At 39.2% G+C, this 21,784-nt stretch overlaps 1 pseudogene; it reads right to left on the bottom strand.

Moving 5' to 3' along the window:
- The window catches only part of LOC118896378, a 166,079-nt pseudogene that overhangs the window by 141,182 nt on the left and 3,113 nt on the right, over nt 1-21,784 (bottom strand).

The raw sequence follows: 21,784 nt of genomic DNA, 5'->3' as shown, positions 1-21,784 counted from the left end.
AAGAGTAAGAATTTCTAAATGTTGGTTGGTTGTTCATAAATTTATTTTCCAAATCAACCAAATGATTCAAGGCAACACTCTAATGAATGAAACACTATTTTCCAATTAATAGATTCAGGATGTGGTTGCAATTGCCTTTTCAGAATTGGCTTCTTTCACCAAAAAATGGCAGTAGAGATAGTGAGTGGGTTCTTTTCTGACGCTCTCTTTATCATTCTACTGTTACTACTGTGGAAATCATGAGTCAGTACAACCAGGTCTGGTCTGAGGAGGGTGACACTGACAAACAGATTGGGTTCAGACACACCGTAAATATCACACAGTGCCTTACACAGCAGGCCAAGGCAAAGCCTGATGAACCAATATATCATCCTAAGTACGATGCATATGGAGAATGTTCAAAGAGGCTGCTGATTGCTGTGGCCCTGGCAGAACTTGTTTTTGCCATTAATGATGGGCCTCAAGTCAACGTTATTCTTTCCAGCTTCTCTTCTGCTCATGTGTGTGGGCCCATGAGCACATGGCACATTTAGAACTTATTTACTTGTATGATTCAGGACTTCTTCAGTTTGAGATTCTTATCAGATAATTTTTTTTTTAAGTGGACTCCCGTAAGACTATTTGTATTGTTTCCAGAACATTTCTGATGCTGTTGCAGTGTGTATTACTTTGGGTAAAGCATCGTGTCAGTAGTCTCTAAAGAGGGATGGGAGAGCGCAGCTAATGGAGTGAGCAGGATGATCCACTGGGGGTGAGGACAAAATGCTAAGACTTCTATTTCAATTGTTATCTAATATTAAAAATAACTTAAGATGCATCAGTATGTAGTATATGGATTGGAAGTGGCACACTCATCTGCTCACTGTGTGAGCTCGTCACAGATGGTCTGTGAGTTACCCTGAAGGAAGACAGAAGTCCCACATTTTGGAGTGATTGACTCAACCATTCCTGCATGTTTATTAACTTAAAACACACTGTACTTCACAAAATAAAAAATGGTCTTAAATCTATGGATTGAAAAATACAAATAATAAAAAAATAAAACATGGCAGCTATAGTTCTAGGAATCGCTCTTTGGCAACCATACCATGAAGTCTAAACAATGGTTACCTAATCACATCTGTCAAGAAGATGGCCAGTTACCGTCTTCTATTGGATGATAGGAGGATTTAGCAACACTGAGCTGGAATTTCTGTGTGCCGTCAATTGGATTAAACCAATGAGTGGCTCCCCAGTTTCCATCAATACCAGACTCCATGCTTTCCTCCACTATCTTCTGCCTGACCCTCTTCACTCCTTTATGTTTGATTCCAGGCCTCTGTAAGCATTTAAGTTTTCTTACCTGATTTCTTTGTCTGATAATTACTTTTGAATTTTATTTAATATTTTGTAACTAAACTAGTCAAAATAAATGTCTTATTCCTCAGAAAAGAAAAGAAGATGGCCAGTTAATTTTTTAAAATCATACAGAAAATTTACTGAAGTTAAGTTTTATATCCACCTTTGTTAAATAAGAAGTAATGTGTGTTGAAGCTTAGTTGGTGATAGTAGCACATATAGCATTTGTTGACATTGCTTTTTCTGATTGGACATGAAGTCAAGCCATTTGGAGACCACCCAGTAAGAAATATCACTTGGAATTTGTATACATGATCGTTGATGTTTCTGGTTGAGAAGACATGTATTGGGAGGGACAGGAAATATGTGAATTAAGAGTGGCAGCAAGGAAACTGGCAAACATCAAATATCAGAAGTAGGTGAATTCTGTGGTTTAATTGTACATTTGATACTCTGGATGTGTGAACCTTGATACTACGTTGGTTGCTAAGTGGGCATTCTTGTCAAAACCTGGACCACTGTCCCTGTGTTCCACTTGACTAAGAGTTGTAGTAGCATGATGTTCTGCTTCTCCAGGCACTAGGTCAGGCACTTGAAAATGGTAAGTAACACAATGTTGCAAGCAGAATAAAACTTTCAACTTAGGTGTCATGAGGTAAAAGGCTAGCCATGAAAGCGTAAAATATATGTTATTCATAACAACTGACCCTTGTATCTGGAGAAAAAGAAGGCATTTATTTGGATTAGCTCAGTTATTCTACTAGTAATCGTCTGCCTAGAGACTCCAACTTAATTTACATCACATTGAATTAATTAGTAAAGTATTTATTGAATGCCTACTAAGTGATGAGTGCTAGAAATAACTGATGCCACTTATTGAGCATTTTCTTTGCCAGGCTGTGGGCTAAACCTCTTAAATATAGCATTATGATTAATCCTTACAACAATTTTTAAATTAGGTGTTATAATCCCAATTATAGAAATAAGGAAATCAAAGGACAAAGAGGCAAATTATTTGGCCCAATTCTAAACAGGAATTTCTGGACAACCTCAGATCCCTGATGGTCTTTAGTCCTCTTGATGGATGGAGAACTATAGGGAGAGTGGAACGATAGGGAAAGGAGGAAAGAAGAACCTTGGAATGTGGGAGAGCAGCAAGCAGCCTCTCTCTCAGAGCTACTTTCTCATGGAAACTGCTTGGTGCCTTGCCTTCAAATTCCTCTAGCTGTGTTATTTGAAGCTTTCATCAAGCTCTAAACCCAGTCTGGCACCTATGGAGGGGAAATAGAAGACCTCTAGAGCTGTAGCTCTATGTTAGTGCTTCAGGATCAGGTCAGTTTTGCAGCTCTTCCCTTTCTGGTCTTGATTTCATGGCATCCCAGCATCTGGCCGTTCTGCTCAGTCTCCTATGGCTGCTCCCCCTCAGGACCTCTCAGAGACTGAGGTCTGTGACATCTGTTGCCAGATGTTCCTCAGGCTACCCATAGCCTTTTTGGTCTTTGCTTATGGCTGATATCAGCATCCTCCAAACCCCGTCAGCTGCCCTGTTCTTGTTTGAATAAACTCTCTGGGTATCAACTCTTTTTAATTAGAAGGCACTGGTATTGTTACATCTAACTTCCTGAGAAGTTTGTTTACTCTTCGAATTGCAGATCAGCTTGCTCTGCTGCCCTGCTTAGAAGTTTTTCTTTTAGGCTAATCCAACTGCTCTGCTTGAAGTCTTCCTTCTTGCGTTCATAAATGTGGCTTCCTTCCCATGCCTGAGCCTCAATTAAAATACGGCAGACCTCTTTCAAAATTGTGACGTTTGTGTTGACTCCTTCCCAGGTTCCCCATTGTGTTGCTTCTACTCTTTGACTTTCAGGATTTAAAATTGTCATCATTAACATCATCATCACCATCATCACTATTTGTATTTTGGTTTCATATATTTGTTTTGTTTTAATAAAGGACACTGAATAAAGGTGAAGTTACTGTTTTCCTACTCAACCTCTCGGCTCTCTTTCTCCCTAAAGGCATCCAATATCATGAGTTTCAGTTGATATTATTATACTTTTCTACATATATGTGCCCATAAATAATTAATAACCAATGTTTATTGAGCACTTAGTATACACCTAGCAGTGTTTTAAGTTGTTTATGTGTATTCCTTCCTTGGCTCTGAAAACATCCCTATGAAATAGGTACTGTTATTATTGCCATTTTAAACTTGAGACACCAAGAGCTTAAATAACTTGCACAGCTAATAAGTGGTGGAGCTGGGGTTCAAAGGCAGGCATCTGACTCCAAAACCAGTGGGTTCATCATATACTAATGCTTTTTTAAAAAAATTGGGGATTTTATTTTATTTAAAAATTTTAATCATTTTTAAATAGAAGTATAGTTTAATATTTACAGTGTTATGTTAGTTTCGGGTGTACAGCAAAGTGATTCAGTTATATATATATATATATATATTTTTTTTCCCAGATTCTTTTCCATTATAGGTTATTACAAGATACTGACTATAGTTCCCTGTGCTATACAGTAGGTCCTTGTTTATCTATTTTATATATAGTAGTATGTATATGTTAATCTCAAACTCTTAAAACTCCTAATTTATCTCCCCCCGCTATCTCCTTTGGTAACCATAAGTTTGTTTTCTATGTCAGTGAGTCTGTTTCTGTTGTGTAAACAAGTTCATTTGTATCATTTTTTTCGATTCCACATGTAAGTGATACTGTATGATATTTGTCTTTGTCTGACTTCACTTAGATAATCTCTAGGTCCATCCATGTTGCTGAAAATGGCATTATTTCATTCTTTTTTATGGCTGAGTAATAGTCCACTGTATATATGGACCACATCTTCTTTATCCATTCATCATTTAAGTTGCTTCTATGTCGTGGCTATTGTAAATAGTGCTGCTATGAACACTGGGGTGCATGTGTCTTTTTGAATTAGAGTTCTCTCCACGTATATGCCCAGGAATGGGACTGCAGGATCATACGGCAACTATACTTTTAGTTTTGTAAGGAGCCTCCATACTGTCCTGCATAGTGGCTGCACCAATTTATATTCCCACCCACGGTGTAGGAGGGCTCCTTTTTCTCCACTCTCTCAAGCATTTATTATTTGTAGACTTTTTAATAATGGCCATTCTGACTGGTGTAAGGTGATACCTTACTGTAGTTTTGATTTGCATTTTTCTAATAATTAGCACTATTGAGCGTCTTTTCATGTGCCTGTTGACCATCTGTGTGTGTTCTTTGGAGAAATGTCTATTTAGGTCTTCTGCCCATTTTTTGATTGGGTTGTTTGTGTCTTTGATATTAAGCTGTATGAGCTGTTTGTTATATGCTAATGTTTTTAACCACTCTAATGTTTTACAGCCTTTTGTGGTATTGCTTATTTTTTAAAAAAGTTCAAAAATGCATTTTAAAAATTTCCCTCGACTTATTTTTCTCTAAACATTGGATTTTTGATACACATTTTAATCCAATCATTGATATTTACTGCTACGTAGTATTCTGTAAGGAATAGCCATCATAATTTACTATATTCTCCTCATGGGCATCTAGAGTATTTCTGATTTTTCACTACTACAAACTATGCTGCAATGAACATTGTTGTGCATGTCTCCTTGTTAACAGCCACTTTCCCCTCCAACTCAAATATGTCTGTTTCACCAGTGCCTCTGTCAATTGACGGGATGACATGGTTAATTTAAATGATTCCTACCAACATCTGACTGATGGATAAAACATTAATCCTTTGTGGACTTTGCGTTTTAAGAGACCCACTTATTAGCTGAAAGAATTTAACCTACAGTGGTTGATGTAATGCTGTGAAAGCTTTCAGAAATTAGGAAGAAAGGGTGGATTTGAAGGTTGTATATGGAGGGAGATAATCCTAGTGCCTTCAGGACTCATGCTATCTGTCCAGTAAGGCTGACCTTCTCTTCCTTATCCTGGAAATCTGGGTCTCCATGCGAGTCTGTTTCAGCACCAGTATTCCACGGTGGTTCAGATACTATCTGAATCAGTGCTCCTTTTCCTACCTTATAAATTGTAAATGTAAAGACAGAGTATTTATTGTATTAAAAAATACTCTGCAGTATAATAGCCATGTGACTTTAAGATATAGGAAAACATGTTTCTAAATCTTGATAACTGTGGGGTGAATATATTTGCATACCAAATGGGATTTCCTCTGCAGTCCAAGCTGCCTTGCTCTTCAGTAGCTTAAGTTGAGTGCCTTTTGAATGGAGATGGTCCAAGTGGCAGCATCAGAAAGCTATCTACCAGAAGCCCAAGAATATTTCATGTTGTGACAACTGCAGTCTTTTATTCATGGAGAAGCTTTACCAGAATTGAGTTTTTGCTGGACAAACTCATTGTGAATGAACTCAGTTGTGTTTTTGTTATTTTATGATTTTATATGTGTGTGGCTCTCTGTACACATCTTGGTGCGTGGCACAGATGTTATCTTGAAATAGAACACCCACTGGACCTGAACTTTAATAACAAGAAAAGTAGAATTTCCCAGTAACAGTACATCATCGAGGAAGAACATTGGGCATGGAATTAGAACACCTGGTTCTAATTCTAACACTTATTGGCTTGGTAGTATCGGGCAAGTTATTGTAAATAGGAATCATAACATTACTGATCTCATGTTGTAAGATGATTATAATAATATCTTCTAAATTAGTATAACTTTAAAAATCTAACCTGTTGATAAACATTGAGTGGTACGCCTAAGGCACTAGTGACATACATTGAAATATTCTTAACAAATTTACTATAAAACAGACTTACTAATATCTCATTCCTAGAGTTGCTGTGAGAAGAAAAATGGCTTGATATGTGTAGGAGGGCACTATGTGTAAGAAAAAACCCTGGCCACGTGGTAAGCCTTCTATTACTGTGATTCTGTGTTTCAGGGATCACTCAACCAGTGGCTACAAGTGAGAATAATGAGCACTAGTTACCTTAAAATTTAAGTGCAACACATCTCAATCTATGAATCCAGCTATCTCTCAGGAAAGCTCAAAATCAACAGTTTAATGAAATTAGCCCATTTACCCCTCCCTTACCCCAGGTATAGAAAAATAGATCTGCAGAGAGGATGAGATATCATCTCTTAGGGAAGTATGGATTGTATAGAGTAGTAACCGTTCCATCCCCCATAAGAAAGGGTTATATGATTTGTTCTCTGACTTTCCCACAAGATTGAGAGTGCCTAAATTGCCTTCCCCAGCCCTATATGTAAGTCACAGACTAGGAATGATTTGTTAGAAAATGCGGAGCAACTGATCTGATGGATCATTGGTTCTTTTTTTTTTTTTTAATTAATTAATTTATTTATTTATGGCTGTGTTGGGTCTTCGTTTCTGTGCGAGGGCTTTCTCTAGTCGTGGCAAGTGGGGGCCACTCTTCATCACGGTGCGCGGGCCTCTCACTATCACGGCCTCTCTTGTTGCGGAGCACAGGCTCCAGACGCGCAAGCTCAGTAATTGTGGCTCACGGGCCCAGTTGCTCCGTGGCATGTGGGATCTTCCCAGACCAGAGCTCGAACCCGTGTCCTCTGCATTGGCAGGCAGATTCTCAACCACTGCGCCACCAGGGAAGCCCGGATCATTGGTTCTTTAGGCTTGAGCATGGAGAAAGGGGCCAGAGAGATGTGACAGAGTTGAAAGAGAACATCCCAGGGTGGAGCCCGCATGGCTGTGTTTGGTATGACAAAGATGTGTGAGTGGAATCTGACTGAAGTGACAAGGGGACTGAGTATTAAGATTTTTTTCAATCACGGCTCCCTCCCAGGTGCTACTCGTTGGTCAAAGGAAGTAAGGGGTTGTGGAGTGGGTCACCCAGGATGAGCCTGAGGTGAGGAGGAAGAAGCTGAGCCTCTGACAGAAACCCGACGTTGGGCAGGGAGAACCCCCTGGAGGTCCCACCTGAGGATCCATAGATGCCTCCCATGTGCAAGTCAGCATTTGATGAAGGGGAAAATGAGGCCAGACAGTGGTCTGTTGACAAGGAAGTGAGGCCGATTTACCATACGCAGTCACTTGCAGAATGTCTTCCTTCCTCTCCTTCGTCCTTGCTCCAGTCCCAGAAGAGGACTTGGACAGCAAAGAAGGTGAGAAATGGCGTGAGAGAGAAGTCCCAGACCCCACCCATGCCCACTTCACCTCCTACTCCAAGCCTCCGAGACATCTGTCCAGCCCATCGTGGATGGTAGAGGAAGAGAGCTGTGAATTGAATATGCGATTAAGGTTTTTAAATGAAGAGCATCAAAACTAGTTGGAAAATTTATGAAATTGGACTTAAATATCACCAGGGAGCCTGAAATCCAATGGGAATGGAGGCTTGACAAATAATTTTTTATTCAAAAAATTAAAACCTTTTAATGGTTATACTACAGGTTGGCCCATCTCAATGAAATCAGTTAGTTATTAATTATTCATTATAAATGCTTCTATCTTTATAGGACAAATGTCCTGAGAAGTTGTTCCTCCAGATGGATCTTATGAGATTTTTACTCAGTCTCGGCAGAGATGAAACTTGGCCTGCTTTCTATGTGGCTAATCTTAAATTGTTCATGCATTTGTTCATTTATTCAAGCTACATTTATTGGGCATTTAGTGTGCCAGACCCTGAACTACTGAACCAGACTCTTGGGATAATTAAGCAGGCCAAATACTCAGTTCACATGCTTTCACATGGAATAAAAAGACTTTTTTTTCTGAAGCTTTTGAGGCATTGGCAGACATTGCACGTAATAAAATGTGGGCTTTACAACCAAAATAGCATCCTGAACTGCCTGATAGAAATAATGGTGACCATGCATCCTGGGTTTTCCAGGGACAGCCTTGGTTTCTGGTAATTTCTTTTTTTTTTTCAATAAAGTAAATTTATTCAATATGTAGCTAAATGCAGTTTATTTTTTATGACTTTGTAACACTTTGCATTTAAATTTATAAATGATTAAATGTCCTTTGTCAGACCACATGCCCCAATTTTTTATTTGAAAAATGTGATGCTTAATGCGTGGATTTTTTCAAAAGTGAATTTAGATCTAGATTATGATGATCAAAATATGAAAGTTATTGTTTCCTGGAAACCCATCTTTCCTGGTTGTTGTTTCTCTTGGCGTCTGACAGTTTTTAAAGGTATAGCAAGCTGAGCTAAAGCAACAGTTTGCTTTATGCCAGTTTTAACCCACAGTGGTGGGAGGTCCACTGATTTCCTGTGCTTTCAAAGGTAATAAATTGAGGCACCTGAGTCTTCCCTCAGGTCATACTTTCTGTAAGATAAAATGAAAGATATCGGAGGGAGAGAGTTGAGAGACAGCGACAAAGAAAGAAAGAGACTTAGAAAAGCATAGAGGAGAGAGAGCCAGGGAGAAATAGTTTGTAACCATCTCAGCTCTCGTCTCAAAATAATTTCTTGCACAAGCTATTCAAGAAGCATGAAGAGGATAATAATCAACTCTTGTTTTCAGATTCCTTTTAGTTTTATTGTAGAATAATTTAATTAAAATACATTTTTATTACCATTTTACAGCCTCTGTCTCCTCTCTCTACTGCTGTAATTTCCTGAAGGGAGATGTATGACATCCTGTGGGCATCCCTGGTAGCTTTTCAATCAGTTCATCTTCTGAGTTAGTTTCATTTTGCCAAAGGAATCCTTTTCTTATTTAGCATTCTTGTCACTGAAAATGAGTGGTCTGATTATCTGATATACTGCACAGTTACGGGGAAAAAAAATCCCTTAAATTTTTTAATCTCCACTTTGAATATGATAGGCTTAGAAAACAAACCTGGCGATAATACATTTCTTTTAAAGACATACCTGGGACTTCCCTGGCAGTCCAGTGGTTAAGACTCTGCACTTCCACCACAGGGGACGTGGGTTTGATCCCTGGTCAGGGAACTAAGATCCTGCATGCCCTGCTGTGTGGCCAAAAAAAATAAAATAAAAAAATAAAGACATGCCTTTCCGCTTTCCCAAGTGTGGTAGGCAGAATAATGGCCCCCCCAAAATGCCAACATTCTAATCCCCAGAACCTGTGAATATGGTACCTTACATGGCAAAAGGGACTTTACAAATGTGATTAATTTAAGGACCTTGAGATGGGAGATTATCCTGTATAATACAGGTAGGTCTATCGTAATCACAGGGTTCCTAAAAGTGAAAGAGGAAGGCAGAAGTGAGGTATAGAAAAAGGTGTGATGATGGAATCAGTCAGAAAGATGCTATGTTGTTGGCTTTGAAGATGGGTGGAGGGGCCATGAGCCAAGGAATATGGGCTGCCTCTAGAAGGTGGAGAAAGCAAGGAAACAAATTGTTCCCTCAGAACCTCCAGAAGGAACACAGCCCTGTTGACATTGGTTTTAGCCCAGTGAAACCCGTGTCAGACTTTTAAGCTACACAACTGTAGGATAATAAATTTGTGTTGTTTTAAGTTATAGCAGCAATAGAAAACCAATACACTAAATATCCTTTTTGTGCATAGGTTGAATCCTAAATTATTAGCTTTTAATTGTATTATTTAATAAAAGTCTTCCTAACCTCACTAACCTTTCATTGCAGTATTTTGTATAATTGAAGATGCAGAATAGGCAGCAGATTTCTCACCTCTCTACATTTCCTTTCTAATCGATGCCCTTTTTAGAAACTAATTTTCAGTGGCAACATACTTATGCTCGGACAGTTCCATTACTACTTATTCTCAAGTCTAATTTTAATCAAATTTGTCAGTAGATGGAAGACCCAAGCCAGACAGGGCTTCATGAATTTTATAACAGTTGATAAGACAAGAAGGAACACTCTCCTTCCTTTTTTTAATATTTGGAAGATTTCCCTTAATTTGAATTCTACGAGTGAAACCTGCCAAGATCACTTTCACGTTGCACTGTCATAGTGAATATTCTATGGCCAGTAATGTTATCTAGAAAGGAAGCCATTTCTTTGGAGCAAATATTAGTTAGCGCCTGAGACAAGGAGAATCTTGGTGTAATTCAGTTGATCACTTCACTAATTGGAAGCTACAAATCAATGTGAACCTGAGATTCATTTATATAGATGTTAGTTTTTCAAGTACTTCATTTTATCTGTCATGGGTTTTTTCAAACAATCTCTATTACTCTGTAACATACTGAGTTTTAAACAACTCTCACCTAGGTTTCTTGACCACTCACACCAGATGAATGGAAAAGTAAGAAAAGAAGAATTTGTGTCAGCCTTTTTTTCTCTGTAGTTTTAAAAGGGGTTTTGTAAAGGCTGTACAGGCTTTGGATCAAGGCAGTGCCTCTGCTACAAGTTCAATTGTGATAAACAGAGACAAGACACTCCAGGGATGTCTTTGTACAGATCTAACAAATGTCAGGCAGTGGTTTTTTACGTTCTTGATAGTGGGTAGCTGAATTCCACTGTGATTGTTAACTGTAAAATTTGTGTCAGTAGATTGATTTTGAACAACAATATTCATATGGCATTAAGTTTTTCAAAGAGTTGAATGGTGTGATGGTGTGTGTTAAGGGTGTGTGTGTGTGCTTGTGTGTGTGTGTGAGAGAGAGAGAGAGAAAGCCATAATAGGACACAAAGTAATTTTTCCAAAGGACCGTGATACCATTTCATGGAAATACTTTCCAATTTGAAATCGGTATACAGCACATAGGAAGTGAAGTTATACGATCATTGAAAACTTGAGTTGGAAATGTCCTGCCCTTCTGCTTCCTGCTTCCCTTCATTTTCCAGCCCTTCTCATCTCCCAAGCTGTTTTCCCCTCTCTCCCCAGGAAGAGAACATTGACTTTGGAGAGAAATTAAAAGCCTTCACAAGACAATTCTGTCATCTCCTCAATAACAGCAAAGCATCTGCCAAATAACAAACAAACATAAATTTGCATCTGCCCTGTCCTTCTTCCTTCTCTTTACGATGATGTCCCTACTACCTAACACTTGGAATTTTACCCACTCTGGCTTGCTCCAGAACTTTACACCGTTGCTTGTTTATTCTTGATGTTATATGGTAGAACTTTCCCTCTCAACTGGATACTTGCCATCAACTCTTAAGCATGCTTATATCTTTTATTTTTTAAGAACAACAAAAAGAATCCTCTTTACCCTTCACATATTGCATTCTCTTTTCCTCCTTTCTACGGCAAATTTCTTCCAATTTCTTCTGAGTTCACCTCAGTTTGGCATTTGATCCCCTGACTCCACCAAAGTTGCTCTCCTTTATGTCATCAGTACTGTCCATTTCACTAAATTGAATGGACTCTTTCACTTCTCTTCCTGACCTCTCAGCAGCTTTCAACGCGTCCTCCTTCTCAAAACACTTTGTTTGAATTCTGTGATCTAACTCTTTCTTGGCATTTCTCCTGCCTATCTGTTCATTCTTTTCCTATTTCTGTTTTAGGCTCAACCTCTAGTAAGTAATCATTGGCTGATGAGATTACTCACAGGTCCATTATTGGTCCTCTTTTCTCTCTACCCTCCATTCTTCTTCTAGGCAATCTAACTCTTGCCCAAAACTTCAATGACAATCTCTAAGGTGATGAAGCCCAAGTATCTTGTTCTAGTCAAGACTGTTCCTTTGTTTCATTCCTGAATATCCACCTGCCTACTTGGCACTTTCTCTTATGTAGCTCAAGTTACCTGAATCAAATATGTCCAAGAATATACTCACAGTTACCCTGTATCCTGTCCTTTCACCTTGGTCTCTTTCAAGCAGATGCCATCAGTAATGCTATCAGTGAGGGCACCAATATCCACCCATGGATCCTTGACGAATCCCTCTAATTCACTACGCCAATCCCACTCAGCACTAAGTCCTGTTATTTTAGTTTCCTAAAACTCACTGATATATATCTACTACTCATTGTCTCTATCAACTATAACCTAAGCTGAGCTACCAGAGTAGCTACTTCCCTTCCAATGCATTTTCTGTAGCATAGCTAGTGATCTTTTCATAGTGCAAATCTGAACATGTTACTTTCCAGGTCAAAACCCTTTGATGGCTTCCCACTGCTCTATGGGTAAAAACAGTTTATTTCACAAGCCCTGTGGTCATTCGTATTCTGGCCCCTAACTGCTTCTGTAGTGTCCATGTGCACCATGCTTCCATCCTCTTTAATTGGCTCCAGGCACATTGTCCTTTCAGCCTCATATACATGTCACATACCTCCAGCCACAGGGCTTTTGTATATGCTTGGACATTCTCCTCTCATCTCATTCCCTGTCGAACGCCTACATATCAAGGATCATCTCCTCATGGACTCCTTAATTGACTCCCCTAACTAGACCAAATGCCCACATGAAATCATGCATTTCTCCTTCATAGCACTTAGAACAGTTACAATTTAATATACATTTGTCTGTTTGATTAATAACCATAGCATTTGGCTTCATGAAATATACATGGGCTGCAAGGATAAATTATTATATTCTTTGTGCTTAGCTAAAGTCAGTTAGCAAAGGAGACTGGGGAAAATATTTTTTGAACAAATACATGGAAAGGACTTACAAATTATTTTAATCTGTTTTAGAGAACAATAGACTGAATCTCAGAGAGGTGAGTCACTGAAGCTGAAACTCAGGTTCTGTAATACTAATATTAGGGCAATTTGTGGTATAATACTATGTTTTAAGTATGTTTTATGCTCTCTTTATACATTAATACAAATCTCAGTGGGGTTAGTGTCAATTATTTTAATAGTGGTGGCATTGGGAGAATTAGAGGTGAAGTCTGTATTCAACACCTATTACACATAGTTAACTTTTGTAGACAATGACCCATTCCCAACTTTCTTGTCTAAATTCCTGTAGCTGATGAAGCTTCTTGTGTGAAATCAAACTTTCTACCCTGGATTGAACTAGAAATATATGCATGACAGAGAAAATGACTCTATAAGAAGTAGGTACAAGGAATTCTAGCTACTTGTGAGTTGCCCTGGCTAAAACTCCAAATGGAATGGTGGCAAATTCTTTCGATTACTCTTTGTGAAAGCAAGCCAGTCATTTGCTTATTTATTCTCAGATCAATTTATTGCATATTTTTATTCTCAGATCAATTTACTGAATATTCCCATTTTGATTCTGTATTGCAAGGGACTACTAACTAGCTATTAGGTAGGGTCAGCCAATGGGAAGAAAAGGTGAAATACAAGAGAAAGGGGGAATTTAAGGTTATATCTCCTCTCATGTTGACTTAGACAGCATCTCTGGCAGAAGCTGCATCTCCTTAACTCCAGCTCCTGGCAGATAACCCCTCATTCAGTGGTCCCAGCTCCCCCAGGCAGCTCCCCCAGTGATATTTGCCCCCATTATATACTCTTGGCTTTCGGGCTTCAGTAAAATCACTTCTGCTTCCTATAGCCCTATGGGGTAGTACTGGCTTTCCTGCTGTTGCCAGTCTGTGGATTGCTTCATGATCTCCTATTAAGTTTCTCAGTGCTATCAACACGTGTATAACCATTTGTCTGTATTAAATTTCCTTTATTTGAAATATGTACATTGATTTATATTTTCCTGGTTAGACCTTTACTGATACAGTCTTTAGGGGGGAGGTATCAGGATAAGTTCCAGGAAACAGATCCTCAAGAGAAAATTTTGAACTTCGATTGCTTGCTTCTTTTAGCTTGAACACAGTACAGAACTTCTCTCAGGTGAAAAATGGGATACTATAATTAATCTGTCTTATCAAATGACATCACAATTAACTTTAAATTATAACCTGGTTTGTTTGGGATGATGTGACAATTGAAAACTAGACTTTGGGAAAACAAGTAGCTGTTGCATTTGACAATAAAAATGGGATCGCTGGTTCTGATTGTGCTGGACTGCTTACAAACAGAAAATGATAAGTCTAGAGGTTTAAACTCTTAGCTCAAGGGAAAACCAAGGAATCAGAGGGCTGCCATGGCGTTCTTAGAATTTTTTGTGTCAGGAGGGAAATCATTGTTGAGCATCAGAATCATGTGTAGTTTGCAGGGTTACCATGCAAGTTGAAAACACAGGCTCATCAGTTTATTATGTTAGTATTAAGGCATTAATTTTGAAGAATGAATCTCTTTATTCTTTACTGAAGAGTTTGGGGCGAGGGGCATTGCTATTTGAACAGATACAGTTGAATCTGAGAACCATGATCACTTGATATCCCAAGTTTCCTTTACCAGCAGATGCAACTATGTCTGATGAGGGTAGTCTTCCCTTACTTAAAGAGCTTATAATGTTTTCACCTGAAAAAAGTTGCCTTGAAAGGAGATGCTTATTTTCCTAAAGACTCATCAGAAGTATCTCTTATTGATACCTCAGGTGAAGTGCAAAGCCTTATCCCAGAGTAAATATTTTTACATCCAAAGAGTTGCAAATATTTGCTAATTTTTATTAGCAGACCCCTGAAAAACATGTGTGGAGGTGGAATCTATATGAGTGAGTCTAAGAAAGGCAGAATATAATGTAGAATTGGTCAATATTTATTAATATAGGTATATTTACCTAAGTATCCAGATTAAATTTGTTTGAGTACTAGCTGAATCAGCTGAAAATTTCACTAAAACATTGTATGATTGGTTTACTGAAACATGGACTTTAAAGTGGTCTATGAGAAATGAGGGTAAAATGCCAGAACTTCCCTGGAATAAAGCTTAAGAAGAATTCAAAAGCATAAGGAGATGAGAATGTTGGAATGAATTTATTATATGCATCCTACTCATTTTCCTCATGACGATCTCTTGTAAGAGAAATCTAGAGGACTCTTCTTTTATTAAACCATCCGTAATTGCGTTAATGAGAGGAGCTTCAGTATCCTTAAATGTATATCGTGGCTTTCCTCTGCAGGCTGTGGATGACAGTAAGAGATGATGCCTTTGAAGTGAACTGATTTTAATAAGAAGATGAGATCTTAGGATGTCTGGGATCAGGTTGCAGTATCACTTTACTGATAGAGACAAGGTGACCCAATTACTGTAATGAGCAGAAAGGGTTGAGTGGCAACCAGGATGTTTTTACCTGCACGGATCTATGATGATAGCTAATTAATCATAGTTTCCCTAGGAGTTAAATAGAAGCCTAACAAAGAATTGCTTGACCTAACACAACCAGGAAACATTAGGTGTGGTGATCAGAAAACACCTTGAATAAATGCAATAGGAAGTCACAACTGCTCTTCTTCTTCCCAGATGCGGGCCAGTTCACAGATCCAGAGCCTAAGGAGGAGGCCAACATCCCTTGAAGAAGGATTGTGAAACACTGCCACAAGTATATACTGTAAGTCATCTGCCAAGTCTTTAAAGGAATCTGAATTTAACAGAATAACTGTGCAAAGAGAAAAGGAAAATATCCAGGGATTTGGAGATTTTTAGACATGGATTCTTAGCTGAGGCTAATACCTGGTGTCACAAAATGAAACTCTGATCCAGTGATGTCAGTAGGAGCTTATAGGTATGATGGTAAATGGAGTTTGGCCCCAATTAATCCCACAGTGAACCCAACCTGTGGTTATTTCTCCAGTTCCTGAATGTAGAGTTAGAATAGACATATTGGAAACTGGCTGAATCCCCAGATTGGCTCCCTGACTCATGGAATGGGGGCTATCATGTTATGAAGAGTCAAAGCCCATGGAAGTGCACCTCTCAACTGAGATAGTAAATGAAAAGCAATATCTGTAGGAATTGAGAGACTGAAGTGTTACCATCTAAGGTTTGCAGGATACAGGTTATGACTACTATCACGTTCATGTTTAACTTGCCTGCTTCCTCCAGGTTAAAGCTGACGTATCTTTAAAAATAATTGAGAATTAGAAAAAGTTCATCCAATAGTAATTCCAACTGTAACATGTTTCAGGTCTGATATATTTGCTGGAGCAAGTTGTCTTAACACCTGGATCTCAACTATTGCTCTGGTAAATAATTTATTTCCCCTACAAATGAACATAGATTATCAATAACAATTTGTTTTATTTGGAAGGGGCAGTAGTATACCTTCCCTCTCTCACCTTGGGGCCATGCCAACTCAATTTTCTCTGTCATAATACAGTACAGAGACACTGATGATCTGTATATCTCACAGAATATCATACTGTCACTATATCAGAGGCATTATACTTACTGATTCTGGTGAGCAGCAAGTAGCAAGAATTGTGTGCTAGAGTGTGGAAGGAAAACCCCAGTGACCTGGCATCTTATTTAAAAACTTTAATGTGAATGACAAGTTGCTGTGCCTTACATTTCCTGCCGTGAAGAAAGAGGTATAGTAAACCTTGTGGGTCTTTATGGAATTTGGAGGAAACATAAGCCATAATTGATATATTGTTCTGATTCATTTACTGAGTATCTCATATAATCCTTACTTTTTAGTAAGACTCAGAGAAAAAGAAGGCTTTGCCTAAGGTCTAGGCTTTCATACAAGCTCTCTTGTTACTTGGAATTTATGATCTAGCAGATGCCATTCTAGCCTCTAATAGAAAAATCACAGTACAGGCCATTAGGGTTTTGGAGCAAAACCATTTCTTCCTCTACTGATGCAACTGGCTTACACACTGCGTTCTAAAAACTGACTGCTTGATTGTGGGACACCAGATGACTATGCCTTCTGAGCTGCCCATCATGAACTAGATTCTAGCTGATTTACCAAGCCATAAGGTTGTATTTGTTCAGTAGCCATCCATCATCAAATAAACATATATGCGAGATTGGGCTTACAAAGGTCTGGAAGACACAGGTAGGGAGAATTTGCTGGTGTTGCAGATTCTCATAACATCCATTTGGTCTCATGGGGAGTTTCCATTACTAACTGATGGAAGACAAAAGAATTCAAGTCTGGTTTACAGATAAGTCTGTAAAATTTGCTGGAACAAGGCCCAAATCATTCGTGCTATATTACAGAACCACTGAAGTAGCCCTTAAAGAAAATTGTTAAGGAAAATCCCATCTCAGTACATCTGGGGCTATCTCTTTTTCTAGGACGTAGGTATGTCCTGAGGTATGGGTCTACAGTATCTTGTTAGCAGTGGCTAATGACTCAGCTTGCTGTTCAGGAACCCAGAACAAACACGGTTGGGAGATTAGTGACAATAAGGTTTGGGAGAAGGTATATAGATAGACTCCGTGTAACAGCGTGAGCATATTTATGCTCCGCGTGAATGCTCCTCGAAGGATATCCACGGAGAGGTATCTTTCAATAACATGGTGGATAAGATTATGCATTCTGTGGCTGTCAGTTTGTCTCTTAGCCATCCTCATGCATGTGCAACAAAAAGGCTCTAATGGCAGGAAAGATATGGACTTCCCCTCATTAAGGCTGATATTTCTACCTGGCTCCTGAATACCTAATGTATCAGCAGTAAAAGCCAATCCTGAGCCCCTGATATGGCACTATTCCACCACCAGGGGTTAAGTTAGACACCTAGTAGACGTTTGATTATATTTGACTCCTTTTCCATCATTGGTTAGGGGCAGCAATTTGTACTCAATGGAATGGACTCTAATTGGTTTACAGTGGTAGTGCATGCCTAAAATATGTTGCATGCACCATCATCCATGGACTTATTACCCTACTCATCATGATGGTACCCCATACAACATTGCTTCTAACTGGGGAAATTATTTTACATCAAGAGAAGGGTTCATGAAATTCCTTAGTCTTATACTTCGGCTTTCAGAAGTGGATGGCCTGATAGAATGGTGGATTATCAACTGAAGACTCAGTATCAGCACTAGTGAGGAGGCAGCATTTTGTGAGATTAAGTTGCTCCCTCCAGGATGCAGCATTTGCTTTGTACTAGTGACCAGTACATGCCACTTTTTCTCCCATGGCTAGAATTTGCAAGTCTTGATACCAAAGTATAAGTAGGAGTGGACTCTCTCCTTATTACACCTAATGGCACATTTACAAAATTTTTGTTTCCTATCTCTATTCCCATTTAGAGGCCTTAGTTTCCAAAGGAGGATGAATTCCACCAGGGAAGACATCACTGGTTCCATTGGATTGGAGCTTTTTTGGGCTTCTCATGCCATTGATCCTATCCAATAGCCAGAAAAGGATAATTGGGTATGTCTGGATGGTTAAAGCTGATTGCTAAGGGTAAATTGGGTTGCTTCTACACAATGAGAGTAAGCATTCTGAGCATGTTTAAGGTAGGCTAGGCTAAGCTATGATGTTCAGAAGGTCAGGTGTATTCAAAGCATTTTTGACTCTCAATATTTTTGACTCTCAGTATTTTTGACTTATGATGTATTTACTGGAACATAACTCCATCATAAGTCGAGTTCCTAGTGGTAGCGTGAAAGGGGAGGACTGCATGTCACATGGAGATTCTTTACTTCAGTATAGTCATGGTGATTTTTGATGGGTCTTTACATCTCCCAATTTGGGAAGAGGGTGAGAACATTTTCATTTTATACAGGACAGTTATTCTATGGATTCTGTAAATAATATTCCAAGACAAAAGGGAATAACGTTGTTATGAGCAGAGGGGTGCAATGAATGCTGATTAGCAAAAAAAGGTGGACTGTGTAGGTCATATGATGTTTTCTCTCATGTTCATTCTCTGTACTTTTTCTGCACTGCTCTGGGTCACGAGTCAATACATTTCCCACATTTTCTTGCCTACTAGTTTGTAGATTTGCTTGGTCAATGAGAAGTTCAAGGGGAAAAGAGAAAAAGGGAGAAGCCAGTATATTTCTTCCTTCCTCATTCTTTCTGGTGGCATCTCGAAGTAGGTGCCTTTCCTCTGTTGTTCTAGCACCTGCCAGGGAGCCCATCACTTTATCTTCTAGATCTGTGAGGAGAATCTCCTGCCGTGGTCCTAGTTCCAGCCAGACATCCTCAGCTTCTGGGTTTCTGTAACATCACATAGTACAGTTGTCCCTTAGTATCTGCAGGAGATTTGTTCTAGGACCCTCCTCGGATACCAAAATCCAAGGATGATCAAGTCTCTTAAATAAAATGGTGCAGTATTTACATATAACCTGCACATATCCTTTCATATCTTTTAAATCATCTCTAACTTACTTATACCTAATATAATGTAAATCCTATGTAAATAGTCGAAAATACAATGTAAAAACTATGTAAATAGTTGCCAGTGTAGTAAATTCGAATTCAGGTTTTCCTTTTTGGAACTTCCTGGATTTTTTTTTCCCCGGATATTTTCAATCCGCACTTGGTTGAATCTGCAGATGTGGAACCCACAGATAGAGAGGGCCAACTGTAATTTTATGCCATCGCTAACTTCTAGGTTGCCTCACTGTCTCAGTTTTGCGTTTTAACTTTCCCATTGTTTATGTAAACAGTGCCCTGTATTAAATTCTCTTTGTTTGAAAAATAATTCCTTTTGTTTGAAGTACCTGGATCTGATTGTGAAAATACTACGTAAACAAAGACAACATGGGTTTTTTCAGTTTCAGCTCAAGCTGTGGTCCTGAGTAAACTTGTTGATTCTCCTTGATGTGCCCTGAAGCGGAAGGTTCTTCAAGTCACGCAAGGCCCTCCCTAATATGGCTTCTGTCTGCCTCTTTAGCCTACCTCTGACACTCCCTGCCTCACCCCACAATTCAGCCATTCAGAATCATTGGCACTTCCCCAAGTGGGTGCTCTTGTTTCACCCCTCAATGCCCCTGCCAGATATGGAAAGCCACCACCTCCAAGGTCTCAGTTATTTTCTGAAGACTCAGTTCAAGTGCCTCTTGCATTGTGACACCTTTCCTGACACCTAGACTGAAATGGTTCACTCTGCTCTTTGTACCCTAACTCTATTCCACATATTCATATGCATATTTACCCATGCAAAACACCCTGAGCTCCTGGAGTATAAGGAATTAGTCATCTCTGTATCTTTGCCCATTGAAGACTCTCAAGTACTTGTTGAATGAATCATTGAAAAACTAACGGTGATGAGTGGTGTTGGTACTAGACATTTCTTAAAGATCAACCCATTATCTTCCCAGTGGTAAGGTGAACGTTTTCAGTCATCGCAAGTGATTTGACAACTCAAAATATTAAGTAATAGCCTATGGCCATAGCCTGCCTTCTGCATAAACAAGTAGCCTTCGTTTGGAAGACAGCTGTACATCACTTGGGCCCTCCAACTAGATGAAGAAAAATGTCACAGCCTGCCAGCAGCTTGCTTGTTTCACAGTGGCTTGTTTTCCAGCCCATAGGATATTGGCCATAATCCCGATGAACAAATGTTGATCAGACTGAAGGAGGGGGCAGGCTGTGAAAATGGAATAAACAACGACCCTGTAACATGTTGGAATAAAACATATTCAATATCTTTGGAACTCACATTAACAATCATTCTAGATTACTGAGCAGGCCTTCACTTTCTGTTTATTGGAGCACTGCAATCGCCTTTGGGAGATTGAAGCTACTGTCCTGGCAAAATAGTTCAATCATGCTGGCCCCTTCAGTGATAGTGACGTAACCATAGTTGTGCTCTCCAGGAAATTTTCCTCCTTTCTCCAAACCTAATGCCTCATGAGTGTGTCTCTTGGGTAAGAGGTAAAAATGATTTGTAGAAACCTGTGAAGGCTGGGGGCCCAGTTTTCTACTATTTTAGTGATGATTTATACTTCCTTATGATTCTGAAATGCCGCACTATGAGAAGGTTTGCAGTTTTGTGGTTCTGCTGGTTTCAAACTAACCGGCATTAAGCCTTTTGCATTAGCAGGATGGATTTTCACCCCCACTGCCTCTAATCTCTGACAGGCAGAGGCAAGGTTGGAGGCTGGAGAGCCGTGCCCTCCCTCTTCTCTCCTCTCCTGTGCGGCCACTCTAAATAAGACACAGGTAAAAAATGCTGCATGGGAGACCTGCTTCAGAAGCAGCCTGTCAGACCTCTGATACTTATCAGCATTTCTGAGATCCAATTGAAATGTATGTTTTGGCTTTGCCAGGGGAGAATGGGTGAATGTCCTCTCATAACATTTCTAGTCTCTGGAAAGATCCGGTCTTGTGCCTGAGGCAGAGGGCATTAAAAAGGAGAGTTCTGCTGTCACCTGCTTCAAATTGTTTTTGCCTGCAGCATGTAAGAAAAGTGTCTGTGCTGTAGAGAGAGGAGATGGGGAGGAAGGGCTGCCTTTTCCCCAGGCAGCTGAGAGAGGCAGGAACATTTAATGTTAGGAGATGAAACCTTTGCTATTAAAATCAAGGGGTGCGGAAGTAAGTTATTTTCACCATGCTGCAATGTCGAATACTGTTCTGTCCTGTATTTACTATTAATTTTTTCACCCTGGTCAAACATTTTATTCTTAATCTCAGTAATCCATATCTCAAGATAATTATAGGGGATTGGATTATACCAGTGTTCCTCAAACTGTATTCCTTGAGGTATGTATTTTAGGGGATAAAAGGTTCAATTGCGAAAAAATTTAAGAGCAAAGACTTACTGTCCTTTTGTACTAGTTTCCAATGGTATGGTAACAAATTACCACAAATTTAGTGGCTTAAAAG

The sequence above is a fragment of the Balaenoptera musculus genome, chromosome 6, assembly GCF_009873245.2.
Source record: "Balaenoptera musculus isolate JJ_BM4_2016_0621 chromosome 6, mBalMus1.pri.v3, whole genome shotgun sequence".
Taxonomy (NCBI): Eukaryota; Metazoa; Chordata; class Mammalia; order Artiodactyla; family Balaenopteridae; genus Balaenoptera; species Balaenoptera musculus.
This window is presented reverse-complemented; position numbering and strand designations above follow the sequence as displayed.